This window comes from Plutella xylostella, chromosome 16, assembly GCF_932276165.1.
Source record: "Plutella xylostella chromosome 16, ilPluXylo3.1, whole genome shotgun sequence".
Taxonomy (NCBI): Eukaryota; Metazoa; Arthropoda; class Insecta; order Lepidoptera; family Plutellidae; genus Plutella; species Plutella xylostella.
Genome location: NC_063996.1, coordinates 8,168,708 through 8,187,210, shown reverse-complemented (window position 1 = coordinate 8,187,210; position 18,503 = coordinate 8,168,708). Strand labels below are relative to the sequence as shown.

The window sequence follows — 18,503 nt, the reverse complement described above, 5'->3', positions numbered from 1 at the left end:
ATTGCCCGTATACCACAAATGGAATCTTGTATGCCAGTTTTTAAGCGACTTGGCATATTGACTGTGCCGAGTTTGTATATTATGGTCCTTCTTACTGGTCTAGCCAAGAACATCCACTCAATAGAAACGAAGGAAGAGAAGGTCATACGTGAAAGTACAAGAAGAAAAGAGCTTCCAATCAAACTCACACCACATCTATTGGTGACGAAGCATTCAGCTCCATACCAGGCCATTGTATTTTTTAATAAACTGCCCCCATCCCTAAAATTGATGGTAACGAAAAGCTGCTTTAAAAGTGAACTGAAATCTCTTTTATTGGAAAAATGTCTATATGACTTGAATGATTTTTTACATGTTTCATGAACTTTTTTAATTTGTTTTGAAATTTTGAATTAATTTGTGACTTAAATTGTTATTTACATTATTTTCGCTTTTATTTCTGACATTGTTTTTAATTTTTTATTTGGACATTAATTATATTTACATTAATTTTATTAATAATTTAAATTTATTTTTACTTTTGTTTATGAGACCTTTTAATGCATGTGTGATAGACATAGTTTTTAATTTTTATTTGGACATTCATTTTATTAATAATTTAAATTTATTTTTACTTTTGTTTATCAGATCTTTTAATGCATGTGTGATAGGTAATTTATGTTTAGTTATAAGAATTTCAAATACACCTTGTGTTTATGAATAAATAAATAAATGAAATGAAAAATAAAAAAAAACTCGTGGGAATTCCGGTATGAAAACGTCTATGTGTAAATCCAAATCACAGTATAAGTAAATATTTTTTCGAAAATTCGTTGAGTAGGTATTTACAGGTACGTAAAATAGTAATCAATACATACTTATTTATTTATTTTATTTATTAGGTCTTCTTACAGCGAATGTAACATAACATGCCTTATATATAACTTACGTCTACAGATTAAAACTAATTACACAGGCTAATTAAAAGTAAACACCACATGCATTAGTACAGATACATAGGTATTAATTGCTACTGATTATATTATATTAAACTATATTTATTTCGTACCCAAGGTAAGTACTTAGGTTTTTATGTACTTGTATACTCACAAACTTTCGAGCTTCTAATATTAGTAGGATGTTGTGTAGCCAAAAGCAAAGTTAATATTATGTCCAGGTATCCAGGCTTAGAACTTTACGAGACTTTTTCGATGTAGGTATGTGTAGTTTTCTGATTACTTTTTTGCCAACAATAATGAAAATTCTATGCTAATTCAAGAATGATTTAATTAAATATCAACGTTTACTTATGGAAATTCAAAACACAATAATTTCTCCCGAAGTTACAAATTGGCTGACAATGCTGATACATAGGTAATTTATAGAAAAATATTTTTAATAATACATAATATTGAAAATAACATTCATAGGAATACAAAAAACCCGAGCAACATTGTATTCTCGTCCTATTGGCTGGTTGGTTCCAAGTAAAAAGAAAAGTTAAATAAACCGACCATTTGAAGTTGTGAAACTTAACACAATTTGAGCGCGACGTGCGGCGGCGTCCCACGGCTGGGGATTCTGGCTACGAACCAACCAGATTCAAGAACAAATGAGGGAAAATGTGGAGAAAGTATTAACAAGACTAATAATTTAGGCAATATACTTAGTGCCAATTTCTCCATTGTCGGTTATCTAACCGACAGGGATTGATTTATAAATTAAACGTCATCTCCATATAAAATTCATGACAGATGTGCCAAAAGTCAACCACTACTCCCTTGTTATGCTCTAACTGACAATGGAGAAAATGGCAGTTAAGGTTCAGCAACGTAAGTATTACTTGACAAATAAAACAAAAGTACTTACCGTTTGAAAGGGTATATCTCAAAACTGCCACATTTCATGCTCTCCTCATGCTGATTCCAATTTTTAGAAGCTGCATCCCAACATTCAGTACCTAGAATGTTGTTTGCTACAGAAATGGCCATTATTAGCATTTATTACTTAAAATTGTAAGTATATTATTGCTTCATGAGGAGTGGTGGTAGCTCAGCCGCGTAAGCGCCCACTTCTCAGGTTTGAATCCCGCCGCTGACATGTAACGATGCCTTTTCTATGTTTCTTACTCGTACTTACTATTAAACAGTCCACTCTTCCTGCCTCGGCTGTGTGAGTTTAAAGCAAGATATCTTAGCCTCTTTCCTTGTTTCTAGTCTGCTACTTTAAATAACTCAACAGAAAAGAGGAGTGTTATAAGTTGGTTCCTCATTTTTATCGTTTTACCGTATCATGTATCATATCTGCATATTGTAGCCTTGACGCGTACCATGATATTCATGATGGCTAGTTTAACGTACTGAGTAATATTAATTAAAATATTTGATTTCCATAAACAGTTCAGCCAAATTCATTTGTGATCACATCATAGTCATCGATTTAGAGCTGAGGTTTTTTTTATCTGCCTTTGTAAAGTTACCAGCCTTTGAATATGCAACCAAATTAAGATAGTCACTTCGCTCATCATTTACTTACCTAATTTTAGGCTGCTCACACACCTTGTTTATGTAGTTACTAGACTGGGAGCCCTGTTGTTCACATGTAGAGTTGAAGAAGGGCCAGCTAAAGTGGTGTCTGCATTCGCAAATATAACAAACCCACTCACACCGATGATTCTGAACCCTATACTGAAGGCAATAGAGGCGTCTGATTGCGTGGCGTAACTGTGTAAGACGAAAGTGAATTGTTTTGGCTATCTTCCTGCGTTGAACGGCCCATGAATACTAAGGGGTACCGCTGTTACTTATACAGGGTGTCGTAAATTGTGTGTGGTATATTTATATAGGTATGCATACATTAATAGTAAACTGAAAGGGATTTTTTTCTAAATAAATGTTGTTCTGCGACTTTGGAAATTTAAAAAACATTACAATGTTCCCCATGAAGGTTTACGGCTTACCACTTTTCGGCTTACTATACCCTTTTTAAACACCCTGTATTTTGTTGTAAAAGTCACAAGAGGTCGTCTTAAACCTAATTTGTTATGAAAAGGAAAATTTAATTAGGATTTGGGGCCGAAATGCGGGCGGTTTATGTAAATTTTTGGGGATCCCGAGAAATACTTTATACCAAGATACTTTTTTAAATCGAATATTTAAGATAGGGGTTTATATTTTTTATCAACTGGCATGAACTTATTATTACGTACTTAAGTACTAAGTTTAAGTTTACGTATTAAAAATAATAAGTTCGTAGTACTTAGGTACTAGATGGGTATACTAATAAATTAATGGTTGGTTTCAGTTTTTCCTCAAAATCCATGTGTAATGTGTAGGTACATATTGTTTTGAAACTCCTCATACATAAATGTACTATACAGTGCATACATAGTCAGTAGATTGTAAACAAGTAGGTACTTAAGGTTGAAAATCGCCAGTGCATGTGCAATAAACGAGTTAAGAGATGAGAAAGTTTTATACAGGGTTGTATGTTTACCACATTTTAACATTAAAAAAACATTTTAACAAAGTTTGAACTGAAATATTGAGTAACACCGGAATGTAGTTATATACAGGGGGTTGCAAAAAGGATATACAAAGCCGAAAGGGGGTGACTTAGGGGGTCATTCTGAACAACTTTTGTTCTACGAGTTTTGAAAATACACGTTTCCATTTCCATTTCATTGTGTCAGAAATGGCCAACTTTCCGCCCCGTTAGTGGTACAATTAAGAACTATAATAATACTAGCTGTCCCCGCGAGCTTCGCTTCGCCTCAAAAAGTTTTCTCGCGGGAATTCCGGGATAAAAAGTAGCCTATGTCCTTTCACAGGGTCTAGACCATCAGATCTGTATACCAAATTTGATTTAAATCCGTTCAGTAGCCAAAGCGTCAAAGAGTAACATACAGACAGACAGAGACGGTTACTTTCGCATTTATAATATTAGGATTAGGATATGCTATCATGTGATAAGGCAGCCCTATCTTATGAACTTAGAGTTAGTGTGAGTGAGTCAGAGCCCACGCGAACAAGTTCCTGCAACTTAGTCTTAAGTAAGAAGTGTTTTCGTAAGTAACATCGATCCATTTTTGTGTTTTTATCACCTGAACGAATATAGAAGAGTATTTGGGATGTGTTTTTTTGCAGACAAGATTTTGGGTTTTGTTTAGCAGATCTAGATATGTGACCAGCGTGGGAAAGAGTCCATGCTTAGAGAGGGATCTTTGGATTAGTAATGTATTTCATAAATTCATACATATAAAAGAAAAGAATATAATTTTGGTGTATATTAATTAACATGTTTTTAACACATAAAATACACGTTTTTCATGAAGTTTTTGTTTTTACTAGCGAATTTCACCTACTTGCCTGAAAATCACCCATTTTACAAACTTTATTTTTTCTTTCTATTATGTGGTGGTCTGAGGGAGATTACTTTGAGTAATAAGGCCGCCGATTGTTTTATTTATTTTCTTTTCTATGTTTGTCAATCTGTTTCTGTTTGTGTGCAAAATAAAGGGTATTTTATACTAAACATGTTGCTTTATAAACGCTATTCACCGCGGTGCGTAATAAAATTTTCAGTAAGTCCCTAATTGCTGCCCTTAAATGTTTTAAACTTGCAGCGAATTGTTAAAAAGATTCAGGCTAAGCTTGGTTTAGGCACGACTCTGTATTAAAGCGTTAATTATTATTAAGTTATCATATTCTCCGGCTGTATTCATTTTTATTACACAGGATGTTACAAAATCAAGCCGAAAGGGGGTGACTTCAGAAGGTCTTTCTAAAATAATTACACACAGTCTGTGTAAAATAATTAATTATAGTCAACTTTTCAGGACCACTTCATTTACCTCCTGTATATTATATGACTCATATATATAATGATATAAAAAAGAGTAAATAAAAGTTTAAACTACAATTCTTAGGGCCTGTTTCACAATGTATGGTTGTTACCTATATGTTGGATAATTATAAAAGTCATGCTGTCACTCTCTGTATTGTGTTTTAGACAGTGACAGCCTGTCTTTTAGTCCACCCGTAGCCATTATCCATACAATCCATACATTGTGAAACAGGATTTTATACTATTGTTGTAGCGGCCTGATCGATAGTATCGTGGACTACAAGTTGATTTATACCAAGTGCTTGAGAAGGAGTTTGCACGTCCACAACTAATATTTCTCAACAATTTCTGAAGGTGTAAAGACGCAAAGAGCTCGTATGTTGAGAGAGGTTGACTATCGTTGGTTATACATCTATAGAGTTTAAACATACATTTTCAAAATTTCATATACCTACCTAAATTTTTCTTAGAAAATGGCTCGGTCAGACTGCTAGTAATACACTCACGGGCAGTGAAAAGGTTCCACTGAGAAAAACACCCAAATCACCAAATCACTCCTAAACGGAAAATGCTAGCTTAATGACGCCTTCTTCAACATTGAAATACATTTAACACAACATCATGATATTATTAACTTAAAAATGATAATATTTTGTTAAAATTTTAAATTAAATGGTTGAAAAAATTGGGGTCGTTTGGAGTCGGAATTTTGCGAGTGTAACTTTTTCATTGCCTGTGAGTGTACTATCTGAAACAAAAGGTAGTCCTTTTTATACCCTGTATATCGTTAGCCCGATGACTCTGTAAATAATGAAGCATTGCGAGAAAAACTACGAAAGTTTAACTTAATATCGACGTCCGTCGATAAAACTCGTTTGAAACACTAATCACAGCGCTGTGTTTATCTCTATAGCTTGGTTTTCACCTACGTCGATAACAGACCCGTGCAGCGGGGTCAGCCGATGAATAAATAGCCCAGTTATTAAAAACCTCGTTTTTCAACCTCATGCACCAACACTACCTCAAGATTGTATAATATCAAGGACATAAAGTGAAAAATGCTATCGGAACACAACAGTATAGGAAATGGGGTGATTTATAAAATGCTTCCTGCGTTGAAAGTTAAGGTTGCTACTGGAGAGGTAAGGAAATATCTTGGTTCTTCTATGTATGATGTTGGTCATATACAGGCTGTTGTAAAAGTTATATTGTCAGCCAAAATGGAATGACTTTCATAGGGATTGTGAACAAGTTAATGTGTTTCGACTTTTGTAAATACGACATAAAGCAGATACATTTTACATATGCTTTGTACATACTGAGATACATATAGCTCATAATATAACGATTTTAACAGAAGCCAATTAAAACCTGTCATAACTTTCTTTCACAAACCCGTTAAAGCAACATTCATTCGAAATTTCAGTGCAGTCGAGACAAATTAATAGCCGTACATATTTCAAGTTAACTGGCTCCATTCATCATCTCCGCTCACGACTTATGACGTCACATATGCCACCAATAACCCCAGGTGGCAACGCAAAACGACCTCTATCTGCATAAAGCAACTACTAAAATGATCACAATATTCCGTGCAAGCTACAAGATGTCGAAACTACCAAAGGATCAAAACGACGCCATGCATTCATCCGAGATTCAGCTCTAACCATTCACACAGTAAGATCAAAATTGAAAAGTGTCAGAAAACAACGCGTCAATAATTGGGTGAACTATTGCAATCAAAAGAAATAAGGTCGGAACTGTCCAGTGGAAATGGAACGGAGCTTCGTTTTGTTTTTAAATGTAGAATGCAGTGAGAAAGGGGATGCAGAGGGGTCGTCGCCCTAGCAGCCACTAGCAGCCCTTTGGATTTTCAGTTGTTACGGTTTCAGTCTGGCGCGGTACGTCAGTGGGAGCGCGCGGATCCCGAGCTTCCAAATTCAAATATTTCAACTTTGCTCCTCTTTTTCGACTCTAAACGGCCAGTACGTTAGCTTTTTTATTCGTGCGCGTCTCCGGTGCAAAGACTGAAGCAGGCAGCCTGACCGGTAAGTGAGAGTTTTTTTTCGGTTGAGTTTCTTCGGAATTCAAATGTTTGAAGTTAGACGTTTTTATGTGGAAAGTTGGCTAGTTAATCCGTCGGCTGGTCTCAGGGGCCTTATTAAAAAAGTTTATCTGTTTGTACCTTCGCGGGTAGGTACATATTTAAAAGCCATTTGTCTTCTTTCAATAAAAGTAGGTTCGTCTATTTATTATTTTAAAGTGATGATTATGCTTTAGGTGTTCAACTAAAACATAAGGTAGTATTTTACACAACTACACTCTTGTATTTATAGAAATGTTTGACCCGCAAGAAATATATTGTTTTAATAACGTTAACCTATAACCTCCTGACCCCGAGAGGTATAAATGTATACATTGTTAATAATTTTTTTTAAAATTAAAAAAAAATACTACTGAACTGTTTTGTCGCTTTGTCAAAGAACAAATTGTTTTAGGGATAGGTACTTTATAAAACTTTAAAGGAATAACAGGGATACTCCATAAAACTTTTAATATAGGTATTTTTAAACTATATATTATATTTTTTTTCAATGTCCTACTCATAGCACGCCAGGTGTCAGGAGGTATATTTTTTTAATATTTTATCCCACGGTTAAGCAAAGACATGGAGAGCATGTCTTCTTTCACACCAGCAGGGTCACAATCACAGAACATCAGCAATCGTCAATCATCAGCAACTTTGCTTATAAATCTGTCAAATATGACTCAAGTAACTTATATCCATATGGATGGACGGTTCTACCTTTTTTGGCATAAGATTTTTTTGCCTAATCTCGTATTGCATAGTAACGTTTGGTCAAGACGAAATTTGCTCTTTCGGACCCCAGAGCATAATGCGGCAGGGTATTCGGATTCTTTCACCGTGTCAGCGGTTCGCCTGTGGAACGAGTTACCATTGCATATAAGGCAATCGCAGTCCATAGAAACCTTTAAGTCTAAGGTTCGTCTGCACTACCTCCAGAAACAGAACAATCAGCAGCAGATCTAATATATAGTTTATCTGTTTTGTTGTAGTTTGTAAGTGTGACGATGATATTATTATTTTTTGTTATAGTAACTATATATTTAAATTATGTATGTAGGTATATATATTATGTATTTATAAGTATATTTTTTACGTTTATTTTATGATATTATGTATAAGTAAGTATATATTCTAGTGTTAAACAATAGATATTAAACAGAATTAAACTGTTCTCATTGACTTTCGCACTACCTATCATTTTCTCCACAACGCCCAAGGTTAACTGGAAGAGAATGCTTTTAGCATTAAGTTCGCCTATGTACAAATAAATTTATGTGCAATAAAGAATTTAATAATAATAATAATAAAGTCTCGTTACGCCGAAAATCGTATGGCATAAATCTCGTTTAGTAAAAAGTTATTTCGCATAACATTGTTTAGCCTAATAATGGTATGGCCAAATCTTGAATAGCCTAATAATGCTATGGCATAGGTTTATACAAAGTAATAATATTCGTTTGGCTTTAACTTTGACGGAGCGTCTCCCTACATAGCGCAAACTGATGCCTTGTATTGGGTTTCGACGAACATGTGCACCTAACACGCTCCTCCTCGCTTTGCTCGTCGTCGCACCTATTTTTAGGTTTCGATCACATGGGGTTTGTAATAATTATATTGGTCGTTAACTTTCGATTTTTGATCATACAATATCGTGATTTTCGGGTTGTAGGAGAAAAATACCACAATTTGTACATTTACTACATACTTAATATATTATTTATTAAGATAACATTAGGAGAAACAAGATTATACATAGGTATAGACGAACATAAATTTGAGCAAACGAAACTTAGGTGTTTAAAGATTGTGCCTAAAGAGTTTTAGACGAAACGAGCCTTATGCCACATAAGTCTTGGCAAAGTGATGGTTCGGCCAAAAAAGTTTAGACCATACGAGTTATGCGAAATGAGTTTTGGTCAATAAAGATTATGCCAGATGAGCGGAACCCTGGATGGACAGATGCTTGACAAGTAAGCGATACTGCTCAACCCTTAATTTGGTATGACTACTTCAAATTTTAATTGGTTTTCGTCCTTAACACAATGGGATAAAATTCAGAACGATGGCCTCCATAATTATTACCCTGTTGATTGCTAATGTGTCGGAGGTGGTACAGTAGTAGTTCCTAGTCTAGACTCGTCCAGGTCATCAACTTCGTCTGGGTCTGGTCATCGATACAATAATAAAATATAAAGCAAATATATATAAATAAAATATAAGTGTCCATTAACCCGCACTAGGCCAGCGTGGTGGACTAGGCCTAAACCCTTCCTTCAATGGAAGGAGACCCGTGACCCAGCAGTGGGGACGTGATAGGTCGGATGATGATATAAGTATTCTTGCAAAATTATTTCAGAAGCCGTTACTGTAAGTAAAGAACAGTAAAGCGCTAAAAACCATTTTATAGTTCAAATATTGTCTACCTAGTAAGGCCTGGCGCCAGACGGGTAAATTCCAAATTGGTTTTTCTATGAATTTTCATTTTAATATTCATAGGAATTCTCACTATGGCTGACGTTCTCGTGAATGTGTCATCCCTAATTGTTTTCAACGAAAATATGCTAATGCTTTTAACCAATGTTTGCCCAATTTCATTAACTAAGTAATGAAATTCATTTAATTAATTTCACTAATGTGCGTGTGTGTGTACTTTTGCAAAAGCGGTACAACAGTACCCGTATCACGAAAATTCGAGCTAACGAATAGAATCGAATGCGAGTGCGACTATTGTCAACTTGACAGCACTTTCGAACACTTTTTACCTTTCGAATGAGTTTCGAAAAGAATGACCACAGAGTACATAATATTATTCTGACAATGACCTATGGAATGATAGCTGTCAAACTTTCGCAAATCTATACACCGCCATTTTGTTGTTGACAGGTTGACAGCACTTTCGAATAGACTATCGAATAGAATGTGCTGCGTTTTTTCCGGATCGCTCTACAGTTCTACTTGGATGTACACTCGCGAGCAATGAAAAAGTTCCAGCGTTATTAAGCTAGCCGACGCCGACGTCAAATAATAAATTATGCACAAATTATAAATGAAATGTTTAATCATTACTCGGTATATCCGCAATATACAGGTTAGAATTTGAAGATCTAATTGTTTTTTCACCTACCTACCTTTTAATGTCACAGCATGGGAAGTGCGAGTTACTTAAACTCGATTTTTATCACAGGAATCATCTTTGCTGAAGCGAGGTATAGCGGTATAAAGGCTCTAGCTCTACGCCATACATATTTAAGGCCTGGGTCTCCTATTTTATGCTATATGCGGCGTCCGACTTTGACATAAACGTTTCGATCAACGTCCTACGGCCTACCTACGGCGTCTACGCGCCAACGTCACCGTGTGAGGGAGACCGCATCAGTACATTTCTATAGTGAGCATCGTGACGCGGCCTACGGCGCGGCGTGACGCTGGACGTGACCTACGGCGTAAATAGGAGACCCGGGCCTAAGTCGATGTTCACTGCTCGATCGGTTAAGAAAAACCTACACTCGGCCCTCCGAAGCGCAGTTGGAGTACCTAATTCAGTAATTTATGAAAAAAAAAAACACACGCACTCACGCCTTGTACTAATGTACTCCCTTGCGGGGTAGGCAGAGGTGCATTGCTGCACCCACTTTTCGCCAGAGTGTTATGTTAGTCCCAATGTAATAGGGGGCGGGCCTATTGCCATTTTACGGGCACATCCAAGACCCGAGAACAAATATCTGTGTTTAAACAAATATCTGCCCCAGCCGGGAATCGAACCCGGGACCATCGGCTCAGTAGTCAGGGTCACTAACCACTACGCCATTCGGTCGTCAGTAATTTATGATTGCAGTAATTTATCTATTAAGGTGTAATTTATTTTGACCTCCGGTTATAAAGTACGCACATATTCCCGGAATGCTTGCTTGAGTCATGAGAAGGACACTTAACTGAGGACAAAGGAGGAGTATTGTAAATTTGATGTTGGTGTCTGTAATACAAAGTATTTAAAATGAAAAATCAATTTAAGTATTTTCCAAAAAAGCCATTTATAAATTTCAAATTCATGCTCTGAATATCTTCAGCTAGTTATATTCTAGTGCAGGACATAGACCACAATTAGTCACTGCTGGATACGATAAGATGAATATTCGCGCGAGCATCGTATCTCCTTTAACCCTATACAGGGTGTTGCAAAAAGGGTATTCTAAGCCGAAACCAGCATGTGCAGCATGTTATATCTAAGCCCGAAACTGAAATCAGAATTTAAAAATTCGTCAAAAAAAATAGATATAGATATAACATGCTGCTCTTGCTGGTTTCGGGTTAGTATACTCTTTTTGCAACACTCTGTAGAAAAGTTAAAATACCTGTTTCATTGGTTTTGGACCTAAAGTAAAAAATATGGTGGCCATATTTCAACCAATGAAAGGGTTTCCCGTGTCGAAGTTTTCAAGTGCCTATAACACTGACAAAAATTCACCCTAAGGCGGTTGATTCGAAAATGTATTTTTGTCAGAGATAAAACAATGAATAGATTGGCAAGCAAAGGTACTGTTGATAAGAAAATTAATTAATTCCGCCTCGCAGCTTTTCCTTTGCTCGCGGAATCGACTACCTCCGATATTATTTTAATTGAAATTGAGATTGGATTGGAAATATAACGGTTATTGTGTGTGTGAACAATGTGATTGTATTACAGATAGGAGATACGGTGTTATCGCGGAAATAGGAGCACTATTAATGATTATCAGTTTGTTCAGTTTTTGACGTCTAAGAAAAATTGCGAGTATTAAAAATTATACATAAATACTATCGAACAATGAAAAAGTTCCAGTACCAAACTTTTAATGACACTATCTACAATATTGAAGTACATTTAACAGCGCATCAGAATACTACCAACTAAATAATAAATATTTTGTTTAAATTTTCATGTTTAAAGTTAGTTCCAAAAGTGACATTTGTTTTTTCCATATGTTAGGTGGAATTTCACCAAACGCTAAACGTATTTAGTAGCCTGTCATACGTCTGTCAGTTAGTACAAAATGTATTTAAAATTTGATTTAAATACGTTTAGCGTTTGGTAAAAGTGACCCTTCGTGTAGATTCGAAAATAGTATCGAATCCTATGCTCGCGACACAGAACTCCCTTTGGAATCTGATAAATTGTGTCTTTGTGCCTGGTACAATCATTATAAACTTAGGCATACAACTTGTTAAACATCGAACACATAATACCATGCATACAGCATTACCATTACCACTCCTCATTCTGGTCAAGGCTTTAGATGAGGATTTTTCAAAGAGGGTTATTTCAAATTTTATTTTTATTCTTACTAAGTTTATGTAATTAACCATAAAAATTATGATGGCTTTCTTAGTTTTTATTTTGTTCAAAATGGAAAACCCCATTAAATAATCATTAAGTACACCAAAATATGAACTAACCTAAAAGTAGTATAATAATATATGTCTAAAAACAGTAGATACGTAAGAATAATAATAAGAGAGTGACTTGGCATTTATTATCTTGCCAATAACAACTGTAGGTAATGGGTTGGTTCAGTAATCTACACCTGAGACCCCTGGGATTATAGTATATAGGCGGCAGGCGGACTGAGCTAGGTGATAGTCAAGATTAATTGTGTGTATCTTGCCTGATAGGTATCAAGATACATGGTTTTCTTCGATGACTACGTCAGACCTCGGTAGCCTTACCTTATTACCTTTACCTTAGTTCGACAAACAATAGTATAGAATGTCGCAAAAGTGGTGTACTATGCCGAAACAGGGTGACTCTGGGAGTCATTCTGAACAACTTTTGCTCTACGACTATTGGAAATTCCCCAAAAGTTTGTAAGATTTTTAAACCTTTGTTCTTACTTTACAATACGAGTAATACTTATTGTAAAGTTGTAGGGTTTCCTAAATATTCCATTGTCTGGGTACCAATAATGTGAAGGATACGGAATGCTGTAGGCATGGCTTACCCTTCCAACTTTTGATAAAGGAATAAAAAAGATGCCTCAAGAATTATTGGAGCATAAACTTTTAACAATGAATTTGCTCTCGAACATTTTCTTGAGCCACCAGCTTGGTACATAATTTACGAGTTGGTATTAAGTATAAAAAGGCTATATATACCTATATATACTAGGTATAAAGTAAGCTAAATAATTACATACTACATTATATAACAAGAAAAAAGTTATATTTACATTTTCTCCACATTCACTATTCGCGCTACCAGGATTTCATGCATTATAAAGAGATGTTTTCATGCGAAACGGAATAACGTTGCTTGCTCCGTGTTTATGTACGCCTAGTAGAGCCTTTGTGTTGTAATAGGACAATAGTGAGTGCAGGTTAAAAGCCTTTTTGTGTGCCCAGAGATGGATGGGGTCCGTCCCCATTTCCTATGTTTTGGGTCTTATTCCATATAAATTAAGTTTAGATGTATAGTGAAGCTATTGACCCAAAGTTTTGTAAAAGCCATTCAAAGTACCTGTACCATCGACTTATGTATAATACCTATGTTGTATAGCTATAGCAGCGGTTCGGAATACATCCATTGATAGGTACATACCTAAATGGCAAATAAAATAAAGCATTAGTAGTTATAAATGTTGTCCTTATGTTATAGGTATATTATTGTAATTTTCGGTTTCGTTCATTAATGGGGCAAAACAATAAAATTTTAAAAACAGGTATGTCATGGTACATGCATTAAAAATTACAAAAGAAGCTGTAATTTAAAAAGACATATTTTTGGGAAACCTCCAAGAAAGTAGAAAATTATTGCAAAAGTTCGCCAGTCTTTCATGGCAAAATATCTTACACTAGTAAATCGTCTCCAATTGTGGCAATAAACCTTTGAATCCCTCTGGATATTTTAAAGCTGAGCTTAAATAGTCAATCTTAGTCTCCAAACTTTTCGTTCTGAAGTCGCCGGACCATGTACAATTCATTCTACGACCAACTATCTCGACGGCACCCGGCAGACTTAATAAACTTGGCAAAATGGTTTAATCCACCACTTTGTCTACGGTAAGGAAAAGTGTCCCGAATAGAGAGGTGATCATTTTTCTTTGACGTCACTTCTTCTTGTCAACGGGTAGCGGTAAGAAACATTAGACTTATTTTTATCGTGGTGAATGATTGGACAGACCCAGAAGTTTTAAGAACAGCGGCCGCGGCATCGATCTCTTATCGACGATGATAAACTCGTTTAGTGTTCCAGCAGCACCGTATTCATGATGAATCTCGATATAATAACGTTTATTTACGTCGATAATGAAGCCGTGTAGCGGCAGCATGTGATCGCGACAAAAAATGTTTGCATTATGTTCTTGAATTCCGCTGATCACTGATAGAGTCACTAAATTGATCGTTGGTGAACTTACTCAAAATGCATTGCTGGTCCTAGTAGAAATATAGTTAACTAGAATATAGTTATTTATAGACCAGACTACTCCAGCAGTGATTATTCCGAACTTCTGCTCTCAGTGAATAAAACTTTAGCTTCTAAAGTAAGTACTTAGTTTATTTTATTAACTATTATAACATATATTCTCTGGGAAAATTACTCGTTTTAAAAAGAACACTCAAATACGTTTATCATAATTAGCATAAGTTTCCTCTTTATCGATTTATGCTACAGTACCAACATTAAATAAAGTCATGAATAGAGGATGCCATTTTGCATAGAATATACATATTTTGTCAATAACTATTATTTACTTTTTAACTTATTACATATAAAAAACGATTGATAATCTCTTTTAAACAAATGTATTAGTGTTTAAATTAAGGTAAATCATACATATCATTATCATATCATTATCCATTTCCGTTCTGTAATTTCCGATGGACTGTAGAGTTGTAGATGAGCGTATTACAAACGCAACTGTAACACAGCCCAAGCTCAACGCTCCGGTGCAACGTTGCAGTACTTGTTATACAGTCGCTTGACTAGTCCCGTCTCTGAATCCAACGTCGCAACAAGCGCTGGCGGGCCGCCAACCGCCATTGTAGCTATTGTGCGAATGGATCGGGAAATGTGTCAAACACCTTCAAATACGGCTGTTGAATGATGGCGGATAAGTGTTCGGTGTAAACATTAAGCCTGTATTCACTAGGGCACATGTTCTCAGACTGCTACGGAATATGGTCCTCACAATCAGAACATTTTGGTAACATGTAGCTTTCACCGGCATGGCAGTCTCCCCCGAGATATAACTGTAAAAAATCTTCGGTAGATAATGTTTAAAAAAATTCCAGTAAGAACACTGTGAATATGTGTAAAGGCAAAGACCAATTGCTCTGGTGCGTGTGTCGCCGCGTTGTCGCTGCGTTGTTATGCAAAATATTTTTTTTTCAGTCTAGTGTCATGTAAAATAAATGGATAACAACACAGTGAAGCTATGCATCGCAGCAATAGCGCCTCACCCTAATAACCTACTTTAATTTGATAAATAATTACCGATGGTTAAATAATTACGGGCAGGTAACACCTGCCAACTAACAACATGACACACCTCATCTCACCCCACAAATATATTTTCATTTCGTTACAGAGTAGGTACCTGTGTAGCCGAGCAAAAAACAAATCGGAAAAAAACAATATTTCAAAGTTGGATCGTACCTTCTTCGCCTCCGACATCCGCCTGGATATCCGTATCCTGCGCGGGAAATGAATCCCGAAGGCTGTGGCGCGAAAACTTTTAATAACGGTAAACAAAGAGGTATTGTATTGTACTTGTAATATCGCGGCGTCAATCCCACTCCTACACTCCCTGTGCTCCTGGTATCTTTGACATCTGGCGGGGTGCGCGACAAAGACGGGATATCAAGTATTTACGTGACAATCAAAAAGGTAGCGAGTGCAATCAAAGTACTGCTTTGTACTTATGTGCCCCTGGTGCTTCACTTGAAGATGCAAAGGTGTATCTCGTGTCGTTGTATGTACGTTGTTTTAAGAGATATTTATTATGAAATCGACAATCTGACATTAGAGATTATTTCGTGAATAATTTTGAAACAATCCCTAAAGAGGCCCTCTCAAATAATCCACTCAGCATATTTTTCATCATCCATTATGACGTTTTGCAAAATTCCTGATCATAATAGCAAGGTAAATATTGATGTCGATTCTGAAGGCAGAAATTCTAAATTTAGTGCTGTCAAAACCTTAATTTCTTTGTTTAAAATTCGACTCTATGATTGTTTCCGTAAATGTCATTTTATGCTAGCAAATTTTTTAGTTTGACAGCGTTAAAATTAGAATTTCTGCCTTCAGAATCGATATCATTATATTATTAAATATTTTTTTTTTTTTAGAAGACCTTACTTCTTTAAACATTTATTTGCAGGCAAGGTAAGTAGGAAGGTATGTTATATAAAATAAAATAATAGTAAATATTAAAACATAGTTACTGAAAAACCACAGCAACAAAATGTCCCAAACAATTATTTCTTTTGACGCTTTCAAGTGCTCTCCCATAAATACAGCAAAGTCTCCGATATTATACCAAGTAAGTTTTTAAAGACTATTTAATTGCGAGGCAGTGGAAGACATTGAGTTTGGACGGCTGCCAGGCCTGTTGTTCTATTAATGCCCCCTTGGTTCACTCTTCTCGCTAAATGCATTGGGCTTTACTGTGCATTTGTTTGTAGGGTGCACTCTAGGCGATTGAATTGTTAAGGTTTCCTTTCACAGTCTTGGGATGTGGTTTATAGGCTCTAGTAATTTACAAGTACAATTTTATTGCCTTCGAGACTAGTTTCTTTCCTTATGATGAGTTTAATATAGTACTGAATAAAGACGAAGAATAGATACTCGTGAATAACCTAATTATAATTACAGTTATCTCTTGTTTAAAATCATCTTATTTTAGACTAAATTGCTGCAATTTAGAACATTATACAGAATCCTACAAAACTTTCATTAACTGCAGCATCGTGCGATAAATGGTTCTGCTATACTATTGGCCGTTTAGACAGCCTTTCTCGAGCTGCGCCCAATCACAGCGCAGCACTATTTATGACACAGGTACTGCATGCAATGTGATGGGTCCAAATCAGGGTCAAAATGAATAGTTTACAAAATGTTGCTTTTAAATGAATGTATTAAATAACTACCATAGTGTTCCGTCTGGGAACCATTCGGCAACATTTTGGCAGGTTGAATTGCCTCCATTAATATAAAGTGGGTAGTTTAATTTCCTTTGACTTGTAGCCATTTTGTATTCTGTACTGGCTGTTATTGTTACTACATGATTAAAATTATATTGTATACAATGTTATACATAAATAAGTTTATAATATTTATATTTGATCTGCGTGTATTGCTTTAGGGCGGTGGTGGCGTAATGGATGCACATCTAGATTCTAGATGTGTATCCTAAGTGCATTGTACTTATCCCAAAACGGCGATATGGTTCGCAACCTATCACGTGAGTACAAATGTGCTGCGAAAAGTGGGTGGCTCGCTTGTGAGCCACCTCTGACTACCCCTTCGGGGATTACAGTCGTGAGTGCATACGTATAACCGTATATGAATACAATGATCTGCGTTTAGGGTTTGTCACCCTATTATCTTTTAGTCTATGCTATAAGTTAATAAAATACATATTTATTTAATCAGGTGGATTTTACACCTAAAGTCATTTCTACCAGTCGAATTGTATGTCATTAGCGTGGAACAAGTAGAAACGAGCGAACAGACCGTGGGCGAGATCGAACGGGCTTAATGAGGGTACTCTGATTGCAGCAATCAATATTCGATCGTTCTGTACGAGTAATAAAGTTCAGATTCACGGACGCATTAGTGGGACGACCATACTTTCTTAGTTAATGGGGGACTGATGGCTCTAATACTTATAGCAAAATGAAACGGGTTTGGTTCGGTTCGTTAATGCAGCTTTTTATACATTTGCGACCGAATGGCGTAGTGGTTAGTGACCCTGACTACTGAGCCGATGGTCCCGGGTTCGATTCCCGGCTGGGGCAAATATTTGTTTAAACACAGATATTTGTTCTCGGGTCTTGGATGTGCCCGTAAAATGGCAATAGGCCTACCCCCTATTACATTGGGACTAACATAACACTCTGGCGAAAAGTGGGTGCAGCAATGCACCTGTGCCTACCCCGCAAGGGAGTACATTAGTACAAGGCGTGAGTGCGTGTTTTTAATACGAACTAGATGGAGTGTCAGTGCAAATAAAACGTCTCGACAAAATTTCACCCCACTTATACCTACCACTTAGTTCTCATTTTTGGTGACTTTATTCATTGATAGGATGGTTGTCATTAGGACAATCTTAAGTTTTTAAAAGTCGTAGTACCCAAGTGGTTCAGTGTCAGTACAAGAGGTTTTAAACTACGTATATCACTTTTGCAACTTTAACTAGATTTTTGACTCTTTGCGATGGCAACATTACTACTAACCAACGGGTAGGCCACTAATAATATCTCACCCAGTGAGGGGTGACCGTATCTATGTGGGTGCTACAAAGGCTATGATTAAATTATGCATCTCTCGGCGTACTCTGACATGGTTCTACATGCGCCGGTGACGCCATCCTATGAATACTTAGTTAGCAGT

The 18,503-nt window shown here is 36.2% G+C and overlaps 1 protein-coding gene across 1 annotated transcript in view; it reads left to right on the top strand.

The window, feature by feature from the left end:
- The first annotated feature begins 6,703 nt into the window (after positions 1 to 6,703).
- The window catches only part of LOC105395578 (uncharacterized protein CG3556), a 99,885-nt gene continuing 88,085 nt past the window's right edge, over positions 6,704 to 18,503 (top strand). Inside the window, exon 1 of the mRNA XM_038118358.2 lies at positions 6,704 to 6,872. The gene's annotated coding sequence lies outside the window, so the exon portion shown is untranslated. The remainder of the gene's footprint in view (positions 6,873 to 18,503) is intronic.